The sequence below is a fragment of the Zootoca vivipara genome, chromosome 9, assembly GCF_965207765.1.
Source record: "Zootoca vivipara chromosome 9, rZooViv2.hap1.1, whole genome shotgun sequence".
Lineage (NCBI taxonomy): Eukaryota > Metazoa > Chordata > Lepidosauria > Squamata > Lacertidae > Zootoca > Zootoca vivipara.
The window spans coordinates 53,906,410-53,929,453 of NC_142592.1; the positions used below are offsets into that span (position 1 = coordinate 53,906,410).

Genomic DNA, 23,044 nt, shown 5'->3' on the forward strand with positions numbered 1-23,044 from the left:
AGCAGCCATGATGGATCAAGATGGATGCCACTGTTGTGTCTGTGACATGTTTGTGTAAGCTACCTGGATCTCTCTGCAAATTTTTGTTGCTGTACTAATTGAAATGCTGGCATCATGGTAACAGCAGCAGAAAAACAGTCACAAAGCCAAAACAAAGGTGAAAGCATATCATGTTTTGTCAAGCCAAGGCTGGGATGCGTCAAAGTGCCCTGTTTGGAAACCCATTGATAAAGGAGGGTTACTTCCTTACTTACTTCCCCCATCAACAGATATTATTGTAATTCACAGTCTACATCTTACATGGGTGTACCCATAACAAAATCAACGCAAAATTGATGGAAAAGTCCACCCTCCTGGTTCTCTTACTAATTGGTGTATTCAGGGTTTTTTTTCTTTCTTGCTGTGTTATTTGCCTTGCTCTGCGTGCTTCACCCAACTGGACACCACAAAGCCTAGCCTACTGCCTTTGATTGGTAACTATGAATTTTATTAATCTAATATACTAGGGAACATAGAACTGCTTCACAACCAGATAAGCTCAAGGGAGTTAGGAGACTGATTGTATTCCAATGCTATACATTAGTTCATACCATTATTAAACCACTAATTCATTGCTCAGTTATATCCAGTGGTTTTAAGATGCTTTAAATTTCATCATATGTAACTTGCTTTATTTTCAGATATTTATCTTAGGTAACTTATCTCCTATAAATTCTATAAACTTTCATGTTACCATTAAGCTTTGCACAAAAAAACCCCAAGTGATTTGTTTCAGGTGCACTCCTGAGCCTGTGATTTTCATTGGTTAAGCTTAAAAATCCCTGTTCCACTGGGTTGCTGTTGAGCAAATTCAAGCCATGATTGGGGGAACCAATGAATATTGGTGGATTTGTCAGGGTGTGGTATAGTATGTACCGGCATTGACTGGATCAAATTCAACACAGGGATCTGTTTTGTAAGGGGCATGGCTTATAGACTCCACTACTAACCTGATGCTGGCATTAGAAAGTGAACAAATCTTCCCAAGTCACAGCAGGATGATAAAAATGATGCTGCCAGTCCTCACCCCAGGCTTGATATCATGTGTCGGGAGAACCCCTCTTCCTCCCTGGAATTCTAGACACACATCCTGATGGAGAATCTACATTTTAGTTAAATATCTGAGACCACCAGCTGCATATAGATTAAAAATTTGCCCAGATATTTTATTGAAAAGAGGCTGCCACATCACCTTTCAGAAAGAGAGCAGTGAGGCAAGAACTGTCTCACCCTCATTGTCCTTTCAATCACAATATACTTCCTTCCAGACAGATAAGTGCCAATCTTAAGGAACACCTTAGCCATCTTGACATCCTTTTCTATTTTCTTCAGTAATAGACAAGACACTGGGAAAGGCCAGCTTCAAAGCTAACTTCCTCATTATCTGGTCCTATGGATGCAAGGCACCGAGGCCTCACTGTCTAAGAGCCCAGACGCAAAACTCCCTACCCCACACTAAAAAGCGCTTTTAAGAAAAAGACAGTCCGTGTTGTTGAACTCCAACCCCCATCAGCCCCAGCCAGCAGAGCCAATGGGCAGTTGCAGTCCAACATGTGGAGGGCACCACTTTTGCTACCCCAATTTTAGGACTTTTCTTAGGAGGTGAATTCAGAATACCCATTTCTCAGCGATTTTCATTGGAATTTGGAAGGCATGGTGGCTATATTTCTGTATTTGACCTAAGCTTACTTTTCTTTTTATGTGGAGGGAACTAGCTTATCCACTAGCCACAACAAATATGCTCTGCCTCCATGGTCAGAGTACTCAAGATAATGCTTCTGAACACGAGTTGCTGGAAACCGCAGGAGGCGAGAGTGCTCATGTCCTCAGGCTTCCCACAGGCACCTGGTTGGCCACTGGACTAGATGAGCCACTGGGCAGACTCAGCAGGCTCTTCTTGTGTTTATGAAGACATGCTTGGGGAGTCTGAAGGAACAACAGCACATTAGATGGCTCTGTTTCTCGAGTCCTTCTAGATAGAAGTAAATAAAAGCATAATCTTACCCTACTGAAGAAATACCACTGCTCCCAATTCATGTGGCACAATGAGGGTGCTGCCACACATGCACTGGCATATGCCTGGCAAACGGATGTTATAAACTATAAAATGGAAAACTGTAGGATGCAGACGAACACATGCCACAATGCCCTGAATGGCCATGGCTTGCTACTGTAAAGGTAAAGGGACCCCTGACCATTAGGTTCAGTCGCAGACAACTCTGGGGTTGCGGCGCTCATCTCGCTTTACTGGCCGAGGGAGCCGGCGTACAGCTTCCGGGTCATGTGGCCAGCATGACTAAACCACTTCTGGCGAACCAGAGCAGCGCACGGAAACGCTGTTTACCTTCCCGCTGGAGCATAACCTATTTATCTACTTGCACTTTGATGTGCTTTAGAACTGCTAGGTGGGCAGGAGCTGGGACTAAGCAACGGGAGCTCACCACGTCGCAGGGATTCGAACCGCCGACCTTCTGATCAGCAAGCCCTAGGCTCAGTGGTTTAGATCACAGCATCACCCGAGTGATATTCAATTTCACATTCTGTGATCTATGTCAAGTGCATGGCAAAGCAAAAACCCTTGCCACATAAAGCAGGAATAGGTTCTGTGGAGAGGATGTTGGATAAGTTTCAAAACTGAGCTCTTGCCCCTGCCCCACACTACGTGTTAGAAAAATTAAAGTAGAAGTGTCATATGAAGACACAGTAGAGTCCATACGGTATCTAGATAAAGAACATGTCTTCTCCCCAAACTTGGCTTCATAGCTATTTTCTCTCCCCAGGAAATCCAGGAACTAAAGGTCATGTGAAGTTGCAGGAACTCTTGTTCAGTGTTTCAATTTTCGGAGGGGAAGCCACTTTAATCCAAAGCTGATATAGAAGTATGCCCCACCAATGTGCTCCTTACAAACAACTGAGGCAGCCCTGAGTGCTTCTGTATTCTCTCTCCCTCCCCCCCTCTCACCCCCCCCCCAAAGCTGCAAGGAAGTGGGTCTTAATAGCACCTAGCAATCACCAGTAGGAAACACCCCAATGGGAACGGCTGCCAAGGGACGTGTCCTATTTCTTCGGGCCCAGCTTTTTATTTGCCCTGGAAATCAATAAGCTAGAAAATAAAGGCAGGTTGGGTTGCTTCTGGACAAAGATTATCTCAGGATGGGGTCAGCACTGAGGTTATTAAGAGACAAAATTGCTTTCCAGCACTAAAAAAACAATTTGCTTTGCTCTCCTGCTCTGCAGCCAAAGAACACAACCTTGCTGTTTTCTTAACAGTTTACTCTCGGGAGAAAGAAGAGGAACGCTGTAACTCTTGTCCACCCTCTTTAATCTACTGCAAGTGTGTGCTTTATACCTGAAAGTTAATCAGGCTGGTTCTCAATGAGAATAATAAAGCAGCCGCAGAATATCCACACCGCATTTGTAAAAACTCGATTGTTTAGTGTGGCAGCACCTGCAACTTTGGAACTCTCTGCCTATTGAGATCAAGCAGGCGTCTTTACTGTACTTTTTAAAGCACCTGCTAAAAACATTCTTGTTTAGGCAAGCCTACCCAGATGCTTAGGGACGTGGGTGGCGCTGTGGATTAAACCACAGAGCCTAGGGCTTCCCGATCAGAAGGTTGGTGGTTCGAATCCCCGCGGCGGGGTGAGCTCCCGTTGCTCGGTCCCAGCTCCTGCCAACCTAGCAGTTCGAAAGCACGTCAAAGTGCAAGTAGATAAATAGGTACCACTACAGCGGGAAGGTAAACGGCATTTCCGTGCGCTGCTCTGGTTCGCCAGAAGCGGCTTTGTCATGTTGTCCACATGACCTGGAAGCTGTATGCCAGCTCTCTCGGCCAATAATGTGAAATGAGCATTGCAACCACAGAGTCAGTCACGACTGGACCTAATGGTCAGGTTTACCTTTACCTTACCCAGATGCTTAGAAAGCTGGGGTAATTTTAATCTGTTTTAGTATTTTAACTTTTGTATGTTTTTAATTATGGCTGTTATTTTTTCCAAGATGTTATTGTTTTATCTTTTTGTGAACTGCTTTGAGGTTTCTTACAATCAAGCGGTGTTTTTATTATTATTAAATTAATCAAGAAATAAAATAATAACTAGTCATGTCCCATCCCTCATTTGAATACAAGGGCATTTAAGCTATGAAGCATAATAAGAGTCTGGGATATCTCAAGCATGGACAGTATGATTTGCCTTCCTGGGATATCGCAAGCAAGGACAGTATGATTTGCCTTCCTTGCTCCATATCCCCTAAAATCCCCATTACATGCATGGAGAAGAGAAAGGAACTGGAATCTGGGGAATCCCTGTTTTTCTGGGATGGGATGGTAACCCTGGTGCTCCTAAAATTCTGTCAGTCCGGGCAGCTGCCTGTTGAGCAGTGATAAAGTTGAAGAAAGCTGACTGTAAAAAAAACAGGTGCCAAATTTGCATTTTGGGTTTTTTAAATAAATAAATAAAAATAACAAGCTACAGCTAAGTGAGTCAGAAAGCCTCCAGTTCTCAGCCACGAACTCACAAGCAGTCCTTAAGAAAGCCACTATTAAGAGGATAATTATACTAGCCTAGCTTTCCTGGTGTCTATAAGGATTACAGAGATAATGTGCATGTAGTGCCGTAAACAACCCCAATTTACTACATTTTATTATTTTACAAGTCAAGTAAGCACTGTCTCTCATTCATCAGGCAAAAGGTGAGCATAAGTGCTCTCTGGATGCCGAAATGCTCCCTTGAGAACTACATGAGATTTAACAACCATTAAAAAAACATACTTTGCTGCATTCAAACAGATCTTTTTCCATTCCTGCTCCCATTCCTATGAAAATTTCAGCACTGACTATACTTCAGCAAAAGTGTTGAGCTATTCCACCTATAAATTACCTTAAAGTGGCCATTCTTGAGCAAAGGAACTTCAAAGGGAGAAGCCAGCATGAAACCACTGAATTACAATGTATCAGTAAGTTCAGTTCTATCACCTGTGGCCAGAATAGAGATACAGTACAGTAATGGGGTTTTACTCCACTAGTATCAAAACTTAAGATTCTCACACATCCTTCCTAAACCATGTGTATATATGCCTCGCAATTTAGGACATTTTATGTATATCTAGTCCATAAATGTTTTTGTCAGAATAAAATTTGTTACGCCTTTCAGGCACCACAAGACTCTTTGCTGCTCTTTCGGAAACAGACTAACATGACTACCTACCTGGAAAACAATACCTTCTCCCATTCTACAAGAAAAACATTTCATGCTGCGAAATGTTTTGTTAATGCCTGAAGATTCATTGTGATAAGAGAGTATGGAAGATGATGCTCACTTCTACCCTAATTCATCTTGCAAGCAAAGATTCATTCATATAACAATGAGTGTCCATCCCTTTAATGGTGCTTCTCCTGGGATCTTCACAACTAATGCCTGTACCTTTGAGCAATAACTAAACTGACTTGAATCCAGCTACCAAGGATGGGGCATTAAATGAAGTTCCAACAAGAACACTTGACAAGTGTTAAATATTTTGGTTCAGCTGAATGGTTTATATTATGTTGATGCATGAGATGAAACGTGTCAAAGCTTTTGACGTTTTCATTAACTTCTCCAATTTGGAAAACATACATTTTACAGTAGCAGACAGTTACAGCAGTGTGCTTGCAAAGGCGCAGCCACTCTCAAACTGTATCTGGGAAGAAAGTCTTGGGTTTGCATGCTTCCTTCCCTGCCCATTCCCTCGCTGTGGAGAAAAGTGAAAGATTGAAAAAGGAAATCACACATTTATGTAAACATGGGAATTCCTTGAGCCTGCAAGATGAGATGTGGCCTTTCTTGTTTGGACAGTGTGAGACTGTGGTGCGAGAGAATTCACAAACCCCCAGAACCCACAAGACCCATGCTGGCAATCTCCCCAGAAAAATCCAAGGGAGGAAATATAATCAGATGGATGAATCAGAGAACGCTTACCCACACCAAGTATTGGCTGCTAGAGACAGCTGACCTACATATCAGGCAATGAGAACTCTGCAGCATTATGAAGGTAATCTAAAGCTGCACATACATTTCCCTGCCAGGTAGAGTAGAACAGCTGCTCAAAGGGGGGGGGGGTTCTACTTTGATTCAAAATATGGGATGTATATCACATTGCCAGTGGCTGCTTTTGCATAATACTAAGCTATGGCCCATTTTAGTCTTGGTTTGTTCAGCATACTGCTATGAGGGTCTGGGGTTGGTTGGTTTGCTTGCTTGCTTTTTTGGAGCAGGAGTAAGCTGTATGCCTGAGCCCTGCTTCTTAATTCCTGGATCCAGCATAGATTCAATTGCTGAAATAAACAAAAGCTAAGAGTGGAGACTTGAGTTATGTGAGCTAAAAGCTGGAAGAAAAAGGGGCAGGCTGAAAAGGCCAAGAGATAAAGCCATGCCTGATTTCTGCTGAAATCCAAGGCTGTGGCTATGGGAGAAGACAGACCATCTTGGGGTGTTAATGCTGTGACCCCCTCCATCAGAGGCTCAGGATGTAAATAAACCATATATCATAAAGACACCACAGTCTTCACTGTACCTCATCCCAAAGGAAACATCAACCTTAAAATAAGCTCCTAGAATCCCTGGAATCTCACATCCCTGCGGTAATGCAATTATTGCAGTAATGCAATACGTAATACTATGAGTTGTTGATATTTCTTCCGGAATTAAGATTGCCGGAAGAAATATCAACAACCTCAGATATGCTGATGACACAACCTTGATGGCAGAAAGCGAGGAGGAATTAAAGAACCTTTTAATGAGGGTGAAAGAGGAGAGCGCAAAATATGGTCTGAAGCTCAACATCAAAAAAACCAAGATCATGGCCACTGGTCCCATCACCTTCTGGCAAATAGAAGGGGAAGAAATGGAGGCAGTGAGAGATTTTACCTTCTTGGGCTCCTTGATCACTGCAGATGGTGACAGCAGTCACGAAATTAAAAGACGCCTGCTTCTTGGGAGAAAAGCAATGACAAACCTAGACAGCATCTTAAAAAGCAGAGACATCACCCTGCCGACAAAGGTCCGTATAGTTAAAGCTATGGTTTTCCCAGTAGAGATGTATGGAAGTGAGAGCTGGACCATAAAGAAGGCTGATCGCCGAAGAATTGATGCTTTTGAATTATGGTGCTGGAGGAGACTCTTGAGAGTCCCATGGACTGCAAGAAGATCAAACCTATCCATTCTTAAGGAAATCAGCCCTGAGTGCTCCCTGGAAGGACAGATCGTGAAGCTGAGGCTCCAATACTTTGGCCACCTCATGAGAAGAGAAGAATCCTTGGAAAAGACCCTGATGTTGGGAAAGATTGAGGGCACTAGGAGAAGGGGACGACAGAGGACAAGATGGTTGGACAGTGTTCTCGAAGCTACGAACATGAGTTTGACCAAACTGCGGGAGGCAGTGCAAGACAGGAGTGCCTGGCGTGCTATGGTCCATGGGGTCACGAAGAGTCGGACACGACTAAACGACTAAACTACAACAACAATGAGTTGTCCCACAGGCAAGCCACATCTTTTTTCACTAAAGCTTTGCCTGTTTTCCAGCAGCTCTTGCCCTGGGCCATTGTAACTTGATGAGTGTTTGGGGTGGGGTAGCTAAACAAACCATGGTTAAGTAAGGCTACTACTGTATTCAAACGTAACACAAAACCACAGTTAAAAGTAAGCCATGGATCATGTATCAGCAACAAATCATAGCTTCACATCATGGCTTGTTAGCTGAAACAAACCGTAGTTAGTCGGCTGGACTTGGTTTGCAACATGATCAAATAAGCTCTGGCTTAGTGTTAATGTGCATACCAGGCTATTGTGGCTTTCTCCCAGTTGAAAAGGACATTATTTCTCCAGGCCAAAAGTTTTATAGCCCTTACCATTCTACCTTTAAGGAAATTAATAGCCTTGCACTTGGTATATATACATTGCCTTTCTGGAGGGGATATCCCCTAACACACCTTTTGATCAAAGTTTCTGCACTTGGGGGCTCATTGGGAAAGAGGACATTATCCGCTATGTATTAATTTGTCCTTTATATAAGCATCCCAGCAGCAGTTCTTTTGCTAGTACTTATTAATAGGCCACTCCTGAGAATATTCTCTTTGCAGACAGTCATAAGGTTTAGTGGTAGGTACCAATTATAATGTTTAGAGGTTAAAATTATCTTTTTTAAAAAAGGAATAGGTGCTAAGTGGGCATGGTCAGAGGAGAAAAAAAAGGAGGCTACAAAACCAATACCATTAGTGTAAAAAAAAGAAGTCTAGTTCCACTAATATTTCAACTGTAGACTAGGAAAAATGTTTTTAAAGGAACCAGGTGGGATAATTAAATAGTTGAATAGCAGAGATATCACACTTGTTAAGACCCCATGCAAGGGACAAACAAGATTTACAAAGCTGTAAATACAGTGGACCAATGTAAGAGAGAAGCCCACCAGGGTCCCCAAAGTTGTGGGTGGATAGGAAAAGAAACAGAATAGATGCATATTACACCCAGATTTTTTCAAACTATTGTCCCATAGTTTATGACTCACATGCTTACTAAAGTTATATTTAAGTAACCAGTGGGTATCTGCAAATGAAAAAGTAGCTGTATTTCTAAGATAGGAGGGGAAAGAGAGAACTGGGACCCAAAAACTTGGTGTGGGAGAGAAAACACTTCCGATATACAGTGGTACCTCGGTCTACGAACAGCCCTGTTAATGAACAATTCAGTGAACGAACCCCACAAAACTGGAAGTAGGTGTTCCGGTTAGCGAACGATGGAAGGGCACTGGCAGTGGGAGGCCTCAGTAGTGAAAGTGCGCCTTGGTTTAAGAACGGACTTCCAGAACTAATTAAGTTCGTAAACCGAGGTACCACTGTATTCTGTGGACCTACAGAAGCAGGGGGAAAGTTACGCTCAGCAGCAACAAGTCAGCCACAATTGCAAACTTGCCAAAGGCAATGGAACAGCAGCAGAGCAGAACAGATCTGATGTAACTACAGGGAAATCGGCCAGCAAGTATAAAGCAACCAAAGGAGCCAAAGTAATCAATGTAAATAAGGCAACAGGAGCAAATTAGTGCAGGCAATAGAGCTTAGAAACAGGAGTTTGCATTTTATGGACACCAAAAAATGCAGGCAGACAAGCAAGGAAATAGGTTCCCAAAGTGCTTGTCTCATAAGTTATTCTGATTTGTCCTGTAAGGTTTGCCATGAGGAGAAAAGTCCTGTCAACCTCTGGTCCTCATTCTAGCAGGTTGTGGCTGATGACAGTGGCCAAGTCACTAAGACAAGTGAGCAGGGTCTAGAGTGGACCATGAGGCCTGCCAACTCCTTGGTGAGTTTGCAGCTCGTCTCACAAGCCTGCTCATCTAAGGATTACAATAAATGCACAGCAAACCTTTCATGTGCTTTTTCACACATCTCATAGCTAACTGAAGCCTAGCTGAAGCCACAGCGGCAACAGGAGATTGTACAGAAAGGCCAGTTGTCACACTGTCCGTGGTTGGATAAGGAGCATGCAGAGGGTCAGTCTGGCCTGTGAATGGAGGGCTGGCAAAAACACTTGAGAAACTTTGTGCTACGGAGAGCAGGAAAAAAAATGTTGCCACATGGAGTGCTCCACTGCAAGGTTCTAGCCAGGATATTCTACTGCATTTCCTCCCAGGTTTTATGTGTTACCCCACCCCACCTCAGAGTTACCCATCATTCCAGAGACACTGAGCAGTTTGGAAGGTGATTTTACAACGTATTTTTCTTTATCAAAACATTTTTGTAGTGCTGTAAACCCCAGGTTTCCCCGAGTCTGATGTTAACTCCTCTTTTTCAAGGATTGGCACTCAGAGTTTAGTATTAGTAGAATATAGTAGAAATGTTGATACAGTGGTGCCTCGCTAGATGAATTTAATTCATCCCACGAGTCGCTTCGTATAGCGAAAAATTCGTTTTGCGAAGTGGCTCCCATAGGAACGCAGTGAAGTGCGGTTTCCCATAGGGTGCCTCGCAAGACCGGGGGGGGGGGGGGAATCGTCTTGCAAGGCACCCTATGGGATGAAAAAAATCGTCTTGCAAAGCGTGCCATAGGAAACTTCATCTTGCAAGTCTCCATTGAAATCGCAAAATGCTTTCGTTTTGCGAGTTTTTCGTCTTGTGAGGCATTCGTCTAGCGAGGTACCACTGTAGTGGCCATTGTGTAGACTGTCTCATTTTGCAAGGACAGCTATTATAGTGAAATCTACCTCAATAAAGAAAGAAGTAGCAGTCACAGCCAAGTTGCCAAAAAGATCTGGAGACCACATTTTTATTTTATTTTACCAGTAACAGAACCCCTCCGCTCAAGGACTCTGAAGATGCAATATTAAACTTGCCTCTTCAGGGTATTGTTCAGCCTCTCAGAGTTCCACATACATTAAAAAAAATCTCAACACAGATCTACGGGTCAGCATGCTGTGTCCACCTCTGCTGATGTGGGCTTTGTAACAGCATTTTCCACAGCACTTCTGCCTTCCAGCAATCTCCCTCTGAGCACAAAATTAACACCACTGCAAATGCTATTAACAGTTCACCGAGTCATTTCTTTTTTTATTATTTTACTTTAGGCAGTGGAGAATTTTGATCACAACAAAGGCATTCATCATAGCAGCGCCTGTATTCATTTTATAAACATTAGTGATGAGAGAGTAGAGGCGGGGTTGACTGAGACCCCCAGTGTTTGCAAATCAAAATGCAGATTTAGTGTCATCAGTGATTAGTAACGTTATTTCAAGTGGCTTAGTCTTCTCCAAGGATGGGCAACCTGTGGCCCTCCAGATGGTCTTCTACTCAAAATCCCATGGCCAATAATCAGCTGCAATAGGAACCGTAATCCAACAACATCTGGTGGGCCAGAGATTTCCCATTCCTGCTCTAATGGTTAACAGACTGAGCTGTGAATCAGACTGTATGTCTCATAAAGACAGTAGGCACCTCAGTACCAGCTACTGGGGAAGAAGAACAGGAGGGAGGAAGTATTTCCCTCATGTTCTGTCAATGGGCTTCCCACAAATATCTGGTTAGCCACTGTGGGAAACAGAATATATTCATAGATAAGGCTTTAGGCTAATCTATGAAGGTGGTTCTTCTTCTTGTCATGATCTTTATTAATTTTTAAAAGAATTACTGTGGAGACAACAAGTACAATCCTCCAAAGCAAGAAGGTAACAAAATATAATAAAACAACTATGATGCCCCAAACCTGGGTAAGGCAATATATATGTTGCAGGTATAACAGAACAGTAACATTAATATTGATGAGGAAACCAAATGATAATTTGAGAAAAGAGCCACAGAGGAAGACTATTCTTATATAAAATGTCCCAGATTTTTGCTCAACCATAGTTTTCTGAGGTAAGCCAACATCTCTCCACAGCAGCCCTATTATCTATAATATGGTAAAAAAAAGAATATGAATTGGTTTACAGGGCCGTGGAATAACCAAGATATGGTACCATGAAGCATTCTGAGCACTAAATAGTAAATTCAGACTAGAGTTTAACAGCTGGTGTCACCCACTACAGAACTAAGATGCAAGAGACCAGGTTCAATTCTTATCTGAGCCACTGACTCATTGGGTAGCTTTAAGGCAAGCCATCATGATTCAGCTTGAGTTTCCGTACCTCTAAAATGAGAACAGCTACAGTCTCTCCCACAGGATTCTCTAAGAATAAGTACCCCACAACAGTTTGCATATCTAAAATGTACATGACAACATGTATTGTCAACTTTGGAATTACAGGTGGTAACTATTTTGTGTGGGGGTTGTGTTCCCGGCCCCCGTGCGTGTTAGTAGAGCACGCATAAGCATGCCTCACCCTAGCCCTGTTCTGCCCAGCCCCCATTACACCCGTTCTGCCCTATTCTGGGTCAAAAAGGACCCATGCATCAGCAATTGTGCATCAATTGGACATGCCTAAAATGGTTGCTGTCTTTACATGTACAAAAGTTAACAGTCTGCAATATTTTTATTACCAGATGCATCAATTAAGACTGAGCAACATACTCCCCACAGCTTTCTTCTGAAAGCTGCATTCTGAATGGCTTGCACCTATCCCCCTAGTCCACCCCTTGAGTCAGCCCAACAAAAACAAATGAGAAAAAATATATTCCAAGGGGGCAGTCATGTTAGCATAATGCAGAAGAGAAATATTCTTGCAGAATGTGAAAGTGCTGCTCAAAATGCAGATCACAATCCATTGGTAATATTTTGACATGTTTCTAGATTGCTCATCCAACACCCTCCCCACAAGACAACCCACAGTCACCAATGTGCAGCTCACTTTGGACAGAGGCTCGTTCATTTGCTCCATCAGCCCCTACAGGTCATGCTTAAGCTCCGTTGCTTATATAAACCTACATTAATATTTAAAAATAAAATATAACTTGTTCAATGTTAACAACAGTTGCAATTATATTGCATTGTCTGGTGTAGAGGGAAGATGTAGAGATTAAAAGGTGAAAGTTTAGAGGCGAATCATTTGTCAGATGCATGAAATAATAATTTCAGTGCGTAGGTATCTATACAGTGGGTGGTATGTGACTAAATCATAGAGAAAACCCACTGAAATGAATGGACAAGTTAGAATCTTCAGACTGGAGTCAGGCTCTGTAAACCCTTTGCTGAATTGTAAGAGATAGGCTTTAAAATGCACTCAAACCCTGTGTGCAGGTTATCTGTTTTCCTTTTTATTTTATTTTTACAAAATTAGTTTTACAACATCAAAAAAAACTTGAAAAGCAAACAATTTATCATTTGTTGTTGTTGTTGTTGTTTAGTCGTTTAGTCGTGTCCGACTCTTCGTGACCCCATGGACCAGAGCACGCCAGGCACTCCTGTCTTGCACTGCCTCCCGCAGTTTGGTCAAACTCATGTTCGTAGCTTCGAGAACACTGTCCAACCATCTTGTCCTCTGTCGTCCCCTTCTCCTAGTGCCCTCAATCTTTCCCAACATCAGGGTCTTTTCCAAGGATTCTTCTCTTCTCATGAGGTGGCCAAAGTATTGGAGCCTCAGCTTCACGATCTGTCCTTCCAGGGAGCACTCAGGGCTGATTTCCTTAAGAATGGATTGGTTTGATCTTCTTGCAGTCCATGGGACTCTCAAGAGTCTCCTCCAGCACCATAATTCAAAAGCATCAATTCTTCGGCGATCAGCCTTCTTTATGGTCCAACTCTCACTTCCATACATCACTACTGGGAAAACCATAGCTTTAACTATACGGACCTTTGTCGGCAAGGTGATGTCTCTGCTTTTTAAGATGCTGTCTAGGTTTGTCATTGCTTTTCTCCCAAGAAGCAGGCGTCTTTTAATTTCGTGACTGCTGTCACCATCTGCAGTGATCAAGGAGCCCAAGAAAGTAAAATCTCTCACTGCCTCCATTTCTTCCCCTTCTATTTGCCAGGAGGTGATGGGACCAGTGGCCATGATCTTGGTTTTTTTGATGTTGAGCTTCAGACCATATTTTGCGCTCTCCTCTTTCACCCTCATTAAAAGGTTCTTTAATTCCTCCTCACTTTCTGCCATCAAGGTTGTGTCATCTGCATATCTGAGGTTGTTGATATTTCTTCCAGCAATCTTAATTCCGGCTTGGGATTCATCTAGTCCAGCCTTTCGCATGATGAATTCTGCATATAAGTTAAATAAGCAGGGAGACAATATACAACCTTGTCGTACTCCTTTCCCAATTTTGAACCAATCAGTTGTTCCATATCCAGTTCTAACTGTAGCTTCTTGTCCCACATAGAGATTTCTCAGGAGACAGATGAGGTGATCAGGCACTCCCATTTCTTTAAGAACTTGCCATAGTTTGCTGTGGTCGACACAGTCAAAGGCTTTTGCATAGTCAATGAAGCAGAAGTAGACGTTTTTCTGGAACTCTCTAGCTTTCTCCATAATCCAGCGCATGTTTGCTATTTGGTCTCTGGTTCCTCTGCCCCTTCGAAATCCAGCTTGCACTTCTGGGAGTTCTCGGTCCACATACTGCCTAAGCCTGCCTTGTAGAATTTTAAGCATAACCTTGCTAGCGTGTGAAATGAGGGCAATTGTGCGGTAGTTGGAGCATTCTTTGGCACTGCCCTTCTTTGGAATCGGGATGTAGACTGATCTTCTCCAATCCTCTGGCCATTGCTGAGTTTTCCAAACTTGCTGGCATATTGGGTGTAGCACCTTAACAGCATCATCTTTTAAAATTTTAAACAGTTCAGCTGGAATATCATCACTTCCACTGGCCTTGTTATTAGCAATGCTTTCTAAGGCCCATTTGACTTCACTCTCCAAGATGTCTGGCTCAAGGTCAGCAACCACACTACCTGAGGTGTACGAGACCTCCATATCTTTCTGGTATAATTCCTCTGTGTATTCTTGCCACCTCTTCTTGATGTCTTCTGCTTCTGTTAGGTCCTTACCACTTTTGTCCTTGATTATGGTAATCTTTGTACGAAATGTTCCTTTCATATCTCCAATTTTCTTGAACAGATCTCTGGTTTTCCCCATTCTATTGTTTTCCTCTATTTCTTTGCATTGCTCATTTAAGAAGACCCTCTTGTCTCTCCTTGCTGTTTTTTGGAAATCTGCATTCAGTTTCCTGTATCTTTCCCTATCTCCCTTGCATTTTGCTTGCCTCCTCTCCTCCGCTATTTGTAAGGCCTCGTTGGACAGCCATTTTGCTTTCTTGCATTTCCTTTTCCTTGGGATGGTTTTCATTGCTGCCTCCTGTATAATGTTACGAGCCTCCATCCATAGTTCTTCAGGCACTCTGTCCACCAAATCTAAATCCTTAAACCTGTTCCTCACTTCCACTGTGTATTCATAAGGGATTTGATTCAGATTGTATCTTACTGGCCCAGTGGTTTTTCCTACTTTCTTCAGTTTAAGCTGGAATTTTGCTATAAGAAGCTGATGATCTGAGTTACAGTCAGCTCCAGGTTTTGTTTTTGCTGACTGTATAGAGCTTCTCCATCTTTGGCTGCAGAGAATATAATCAATCTGATTTCGATGCTGTCCATTTGGTGATATCCATGTGTAGAGTCGTCTCTTGTGTTGTTGGAATAGAGTGTTTGTGATGACCAGCTTGTTCTCTTGACAGAACTCTATTAGCCTTTGCCCTGCTTCATTTTGAACTCCAAGGCCAAACTTGCCAGTTGTTCCTTTTATCTCTTGATTCCCTACTTTAGCATTCCAGTCCCCTGTAATGAGAAGAACATCCTTCTTTGGTGTCATTTCTAGAAGGTGTTGTAGGTCTTCATAGAATTGGTCAATTTCATTTTCTTCAGCACCGGTAGTTGGTGCATAAACTTGGATTACTGTGATGTTAAAAGGTCTGCCTTGGATTCGTATCGAGATCATTCTGTCATTTTTGAGATTGCATCCCATTACAGCTTTTGCCACTCTTTTGTTGACTATGAGGGCCACTCCATTTCTGCTACAGGATTCTTGCCCACAGTAGTAGATATGATAGTCATCCGAACTGAATTCGCCCATTCCCTTCCATTTTAGTTCACTGATGCCCAGGATGTCGATATTTATTCTTGTCATCTCATTTTTGACCACATCCAGCTTACCTCCACTCATGGTTCTTACATTCCAGGTTCCTATGCAATATTTTTCTTTACAGCATCGGACTTTCCTTTCGCTTCCAGGCATATCCGCAACTGAGCGTCCTTTCGGCTTTGGCCCAGCCGCTTCATCAGCTCTGAATCTACTTGTACTTGTCCTCCGCTCTTCCTCAGTAGCATGTTGGACGCCTTCCGACCTGAGGGGCTCATCTTCCAGCGTCATAACTTTTATATGCCTGTTGTCTTTGTCCATGGAGTTTTCTTGGCAGGGATACTGGAGTGGCTTGCCAGTTCCTTCTCCAGGTGGATCACGTTTAGTCAAAACTCTCCACTATGACCTGTCCATCTTGGGTGGCCCTGCATGGCATAGCTCATAGCTTCTCTGAGTTATTCAAGCCCCTTCGCCACGACAAGGCATTGATCCATGAAGGGGATTATTTTATTTTTACAAAATTAGTTTTACAACATCAAAAAAAACTTGAAAAGCAAACAATTTATCATATATATCTTATTTTGACTCCCCTCCCCCTCTTTCTGTGGCTCCTTGTTTGTATAATATTTTACTGCATTTCCAAATTAAACCAACTTATTATTTATCCCTTATGTTCCATATACATTTATTTTCCACTGCTGCACGTTTTTATATTAAGCCTGCTAACGTCTTAATTTGTTTACAATAATTTTGTATATACTCAATAAATGATTTCCATTCTTTCTGCAGGTTATCTGTTTTCAGTTAACGTACCTTGGGGCAAATAACTAGCACCTCAGCTAATCATGATTATCTACTAAATAAGCCAGCCGGAGTCCTTCTCAAAAGGACTGCATTTATGCAACAAAGAAAATCCCTTTCAAAACACATGTGATAATTTTGCTGCCGCGCTAAATGACAGTACACATGGTATTTACTTCACAGACTGCCTTTATCTTGTAAGAAAATAATTATGGACAACTTCAATGGTTAATATGTGGATTTCTGACTCCGTACAACTGCTGACAACATGGCTTTGCACACAAATACATTAAATCCTCTTTCTGTGGCTTAGGCAACTATTCCTCTAAGCTAGAAGTGAGGGCATTTAGGCCTGGGAACAAAATGCAGCCCAATTGGAACCATGAATGTTAGATGAGAGCAAGAAGCCATACAGAAACAAGATGAGAGAGGGACCCAGGGAAGGTGCTCATGCCACATTTAGTAGGAGTGTGAACTCTAGGAGATGCACCTCAGTGTCTTGACAACTTTTCCAAATACACAAAACGCCCTCTTTAAAAGTACCATAGTGAAGAAAACCTATCTAACAAAATCAAAATAAATTTAAGCAACTGCCAATGTCTGCCGAGTCCAAGCTTATCCAGGCTTTTTTTGGAAAGGTCAGCCACCCAGCATTTATGCCAATGCAATATTGGAGAGCCACTGCTCATTGACAAAGAACATGCTTTGCACGCAGAAAGTCTAAAAGTTGTCTCTGACGTCTCAGGATCTCAGTCAACAAAAGTTGGTACTTGGTGGAGACTTCAGAGACTGCTATCAAAGTGGGCAAGCACAGCAGAGTGTTCTCTGTTATTTCACGTGGCAGCTTCTGTAGCTGCGTTTGGATGTAACACTAAACCACAGTTTATGGTCCTGAGACTCATGCACACCTCCCCCACCCCAACACAAAAAAGAAGAAGAATGGAAGCATCCAGTTCTCTAACCACAGGTTATCATTTCGCCTGAACTGGGACAAACTGTAGTTATTTTAACCACTGCTTTTCCAAAACAATCCAAGATCAGAAAATATCCTTTGACAAATTGAGGCTAGTTGAAAACAGAAACAGATGCTTCTGATTTCCTTGCTTCTGCACCAGAGCACAGCTATGAGCATGAACTTAAGGCTCATTTGTGTAGCACTACACTATGGTTTAACACAGGCACCCCCAAACTTCGGCCCTCCAGATGTTTTGGACTACAATTCCCATCTTCCCTGACCACTGGTCCTGTTAGCTAGGGATCATGGGAGTTGTAGGCCAAAACATCTGGAGGGCCGCAGTTTGGGGATGCCTGGTTTAACATTACATCCAAATACCATGTTATTACGCTAGCACTAAGACAGGTGGCGCTGTGGTTAAACCACTGAGCCTAGGACTTGCTGATCAGAAGGTCGGCGGTTCGAATCCCTGTGACGGGGTGAGCTCCCGTTGCTTGGTCCCAGCTCCTGCCAACCTAGCAGTTCGAAAGCATGTCAAAATGCAAGTAGATAAATAGGAACTGCTACAGCGGGAAGGTAAACGGCGTTTCCTTGTGCTGCTCTGGTTTGCCAGAAGCGGCTTTGTCATGCTGGCCACATGACCTGGAAGCTATACGCCGGCTCCCTCGGCCAATAATGCGAGATGAGCGCGCAACCCCAGAGTCAGTCACGACTGGACCTAATGGTCAGGGGTCCCTTTACCTTTACCTTAAGACAAGTTAAAATGAACTTTCCTCACTCAGTAATCCTAGGTACTATAGTTCTTGACTGTGAAAGTCTCAACAGCTGTATTAGTTTTCACCTGTAACATAGAATCTGCTTGAGGCTTTTCCAATCAATTCCAAAAAGGCATGTTTAAAATTCTCCACTGCAATTTCATGTGTGTATAAATGTTATCCATATTTTATCTCAGGCTTGCTGAAGCTAACAGCACAATCATACAAATAGATTATAGAATGATATAGACCATCCAGTTTATATAGACCATTCAGTGCGCCTGTTTGATACAAGAAATCCAAATAGGGTGCTCCCAACACACAGTTTGACCTACTTCCAGTAAGCAAGAGCCCCCAATACTCTGAATTGTTCCATTGCCAAATTGATTTTAACATCAAGTTCAATACTGTAAAACTATTCCCTCTGAAACTTGACCTAGCACTGCCCTCTGAGGAAGCACAAGTCCTTACCTTCTTCTACATGACAATCCTCCAGGCCCTTGAAGTATACTATCAGCCCCTTCACTATCTTCTTGCTAAACCTATCCAGTTCCTTCAATTTTTCCTCATGCTTCTTCTCCATGCTAATGAGCACTGCAGGCCCTCCTCTGAACCATTTCTAGTGTGCAACTCCTTCTTACAGTGTGGTGCCAAAAACCCTGGTCCCAGAACTCCAGATGGAGTTAAGCTTGTGCAGAAACAAAGTGGAACTATTGCTTCCCATAACTTTAAAACAATGGTTCTAAAATCACATTAACCTCATTTGCAATGACACCACAGCACTAACTTAGACTACTCAGAACCACATCCCACTGAGTTCAAAGGTGCATAATTCCAGATAGGTGTGAAGAGGATTGTAGCGTAAGCTGAACTGGGGCCAGTCAGCAGGTGATATTGTAGGGAAGCCCCAAATACGTTATAGAAGGATGGGGAACACGTGACCCTCTGGATGCTGCTGGACTCCTAACTTCTACTTACCTCAGCCAACACAACCAATGTTCAGGGATGATGGAAGAAACATCTGGAGGGCCCCACAGCTCCCCCACCTGCATGACACAAAAGAAAAGCAAGCTATAGGTGAAATGAATCATTAAAATAAAATAAAAAGACATAGCTCTCGCTCCATCACAGAACTACTGTTGTCAAGGATTCCTCAGGTGGTGGGGAGAAAATTACTGAACCAGTTTGTAGTGTAGAGATATGGTGACAAAGAAGATTGTAAACCGCCCTGTGATCCTCAGATGAAGGGGGGGGGTATGATGTTGTTGTTGTTTAGTTGTGTCCGACTCTATAGAATCTAATAAACAAACAACAACAACAACAACAACATGGGACAAAACGTTGCAGAAGGCTGCCGGTTTATAGGAAAAACACTGTTGTTAAAAACAACAGCACAGCCCTATTTCCTCAAGACACCCGAGGGTGTGTGTGTGTGTGTGTGTGAGAGAGAGAGAAAATCACTCTGTAATGCATTGCAGGTGAGGAGAGGGAGGCTGGAATTCTGTCTTTTCGAGCGACGGACACTGGGAAACTATTCTTCATAAAACACGGATTAAAAGTGGCTTGACGTGGTAAATTAAGGGCACGCGGATTCCTTTCCCCAATAGTCCTCTCCCCTTTCCGGCCATTCGCATCCAAACCTTCCTCAAAGGCAGCTACCCTATACGAGCAGCCGACCCCTCTGCTGCCTTCGAACCAGACCTCAAGCGGCGGCTCCTGCCCTACGAGAGGCCCTCGCTCGCCGCCCTAGAGAGAGAGAGAGAGGCGAACGGGCGAGGCCGCGGAGCCGTCGCCCCGTTTGAGCTCGGGCCCAGGTGGGCGAGCCTTGCGAGGGACCCTCCCGGCTTCTCACCTGCACGGAGACTCGAGGCAGGCCGCCCCGCTCCTAGCAACCGAGGAGGTGAGGGACGCAGCGAGGAAACAGCACGTCGCGGGACTTCCGCCCACACCTTATACTCACTTCCGCCCCAACAAGGGCTCTCGGCTTCTTCACCGGCTCCGGCGGCTCTTGCTTCCGCCCGCCGTTGCCAAGGCTCCGCGTGCCTACGGATCATCGGAGGTCCCAAAAGACCTGATCTCTCGAACTCGGCTTCTGCATCCTCTTGCTGCGATCTGCGTGGAACCTGTTTTCAGGGAGGGAGACTCTTGGGCTGGGGTAATTTAGGGGGGGGGGCTGTTGCGGCCGGGGTGGGAATTGTTGCTGTTATCGGTATTAATTTTGTTTGCATTTGTTTTAGGTTTTATGATTTATATGAAAATTGTGTATTTTTATGTTTTGATGTTTATGGCTACTTTTGCTATGTTTGAATTATGCACTTTTTTCATACCGTATTCCAAGCCGCCTTGGGCATGGCTTGAACTATGGAAAGTTAGTAGATCTCTCTCACACACACACTCACACTCTCTCACACACACAATACAGAGGGAAAAAATGTAGGTAGAAGGGTTCCAAAGATGCAGGGGGTACATTTCGTAACCCAACCCCTATCAATATCAATATCTCCTTGTGTAGGTTATATGCCAACTAAGGGTAACATTTTATGCATCTGATTCACAAACACTTTGTTGTTGTTTGGTCGTGTCCGATGAATCTTTGTGACCCCATGGACCAGAGCACAGCAGGTACTCCTGTCTTCCACTGCCTCCCGCAGTTTGGTCAAACTCATGTTCGTAGCTTCAAGAACACTGTCCAACCATCTCATCCTCTGTTGTCCCCTTCTCCTAGTGCCCTCAATCTTTCCCAGCATCAGGGTCTTTCATTTAATACGATATAAGTACTAGCCTTTTGTTCTTTATGTTGCAAGAAATTTGACACTGTTGTTCTTAGCAGCTGTAGTGCAAGCAAAAATGCAACAGGTGATTAGTTGTGTCCACAAAACAAGTACAGTAGTGCCTCGCAAGACGAATTTAATTCGTTCTGTGAGTCAATTCGTTTTGCGAAAAATTCATCTAGCGAATCCCATAGGAATGCATTGAAATTATTATTATTATTTTGCCCATAAAGGTAAAGGGACCCCTGACCATTAGGTCCAGTCGTGACCGACTCTGGGGTTGCGCGCTCATCTCGCATTATTGGCCGAGGGAGCCGGCGTATAGCCTCCAGGTCATGTGGCCAGCATGACAAAGCCGCTTCTGGCAAACCAGAGCAACACATGGAAACACCGTTTACCTTCCCGCTATAGCGGTTCCTATTTATCTACTTGCATTTTGATGTGCTTTCGAACTGCTCGGTTGGCAGGAGCTGGGACCGAGCAACGGGAGCTCACCCCATCGCAGGGATTCGAACCGCCGACCTTCTGATCAGCAAGCCCTAGGCTCAGTGGTTTAACCACAGCGCCACCTGGGAATGCATTAATTGAATTTCAATGCATTCCTATGGGAAACCGCAATTCGCTAGACGAATTTTTCACAAAACGAATTCGTCTAGCGAGGCAACCTCCGCTCGAAAAATCACTTTGTTAAGCAAAAAATTCGTCTTACAGGGCATTCGTCTAGCGAGGCACCACTGTATGGTGACATCACTTTTTGATGAAAGTGGATATACAGCACTTGTTGATCAATATGATCTCTCCTGTCTTGGTATTCTGACAGCTAGCCTTATTTTTATACTCAACATTAAACCCATAATGCAGTGGTGATTCCCACATGAGGAACATTTTGGAAACCATGTGACAATGGTGGTTGGGATCAGAGGTAGCAGGGCATAGCCATAGAGCAATGAATGTGATTCTTACTTATGCACAGTGCTGCATTCCAGCTACGTAAAAGAGATTTCCACGCACCTCTCTCTCCACCCAGGCAAGTTGGAGACACTATCATTAATTACTGTAATGTAAACAAGTAATATCACAGTTCAATGACACATTCCACCCAGGCAAGTGGAACGAGCAGGGGCAGCAGCCCTTAGTATATGGTCCATCACAGCGGTCTCTTTTACTATTGCTTTATTGTATTGCAACCTAATTGGTTGTACACCACCCAGAAAACCTAACAGGAAGGAGAGCTGTATATGAATGTTTTTACATACCGGTACATAAAATAAAAGCAATTCAGGGGTATGTGTGGCTACTGTCCTGGGGAGAAAGGCTTTTGTGGGTAACGCCGGCCCAACTTGATGCAGGGAAATACCAGCTAGACAAAACTTTTCTTTGCAGCCTGGGATAAAACAGAGAGAAACAGGAATAGTTTTGTTCTCCATTGAAGTGGTAATGCCAGCAGTAAGAAAGGAATGTTCAACGTGGGTGTAAATTGCTGCAGTTTGAGCAGGTAGGTGTGCTGGCATTCCCAGAACCCATCTTTTCTCAAATGCATCGTTTCCTATTCGTTCTGGGGGCCTGCAGCTTGAAGCACAGTATCTCCTTTGCCTTCCTTTCCTTTTGTCTTCCCGCTTCTGTGTACTACTGATTTTGAATGGGAGAGAGAGAGAGAGAGAGAGAGAGAGAAGAAATAAAGGAAGTCGCTGGAAAGTAGTGACTCACATTCATGTGCTTGCTCTTTCCTCCCTCCGGAACTCCTTTGTGATTCCAAGCAATTAAAGTGCATTTGAAATAAATGAACACTGGCTGAGTTTCTTGACTGATTCAATTGCAGATAGGGGGATCTTTTTAAAAAAGTGATTCTCAGCTCTCCCATGAGTGATCTAACAGTGGTGTTTTAATAATAATAATAATAATAATAATAATAATAATAATAATAATAATAATAATAAATAAATAAATAAATAAATAATATAATGGTGGGACATGAACTTGGAAGGCTGGTGTGGTGAGCAAAGAGTAATTGAAGGCAATTTTACTATATACTTATGTATATAATATACTTACACACAGAGAGAGAGATGTAAGGCTGCCATCATGCTGCAGTCTACATGACGACAGGGTGGCAAGTAGCCCAGGCAAGCTTTTTAACTGAAGTGGGGAGAGGTGTTTCACAGAGATGTTGGGGGCAAGCTGAGAGGGGAGAGGGGAGGGGTGGGTGAGGTGTA

At 43.3% G+C, this 23,044-nt stretch overlaps 1 protein-coding gene across 2 annotated transcripts in view; it reads right to left on the reverse strand.

The window, feature by feature from the left end:
* WASHC1 (WASH complex subunit 1) overlaps positions 1-20,083 on the reverse strand; it is a 58,143-nt gene extending 38,060 nt beyond the window's left edge. For both annotated transcript variants that reach the window (XM_035126792.3, XM_088652328.1), the window contains exons 1-2: positions 19,913-20,083; positions 19,039-19,106 (exon numbers count right to left, since the gene is read on the reverse strand). The gene's annotated coding sequence lies outside the window, so the exon portion shown is untranslated. The remainder of the gene's footprint in view (positions 1-19,038; positions 19,107-19,912) is intronic.
* Positions 20,084-23,044: the final 2,961 nt, after the last annotated feature.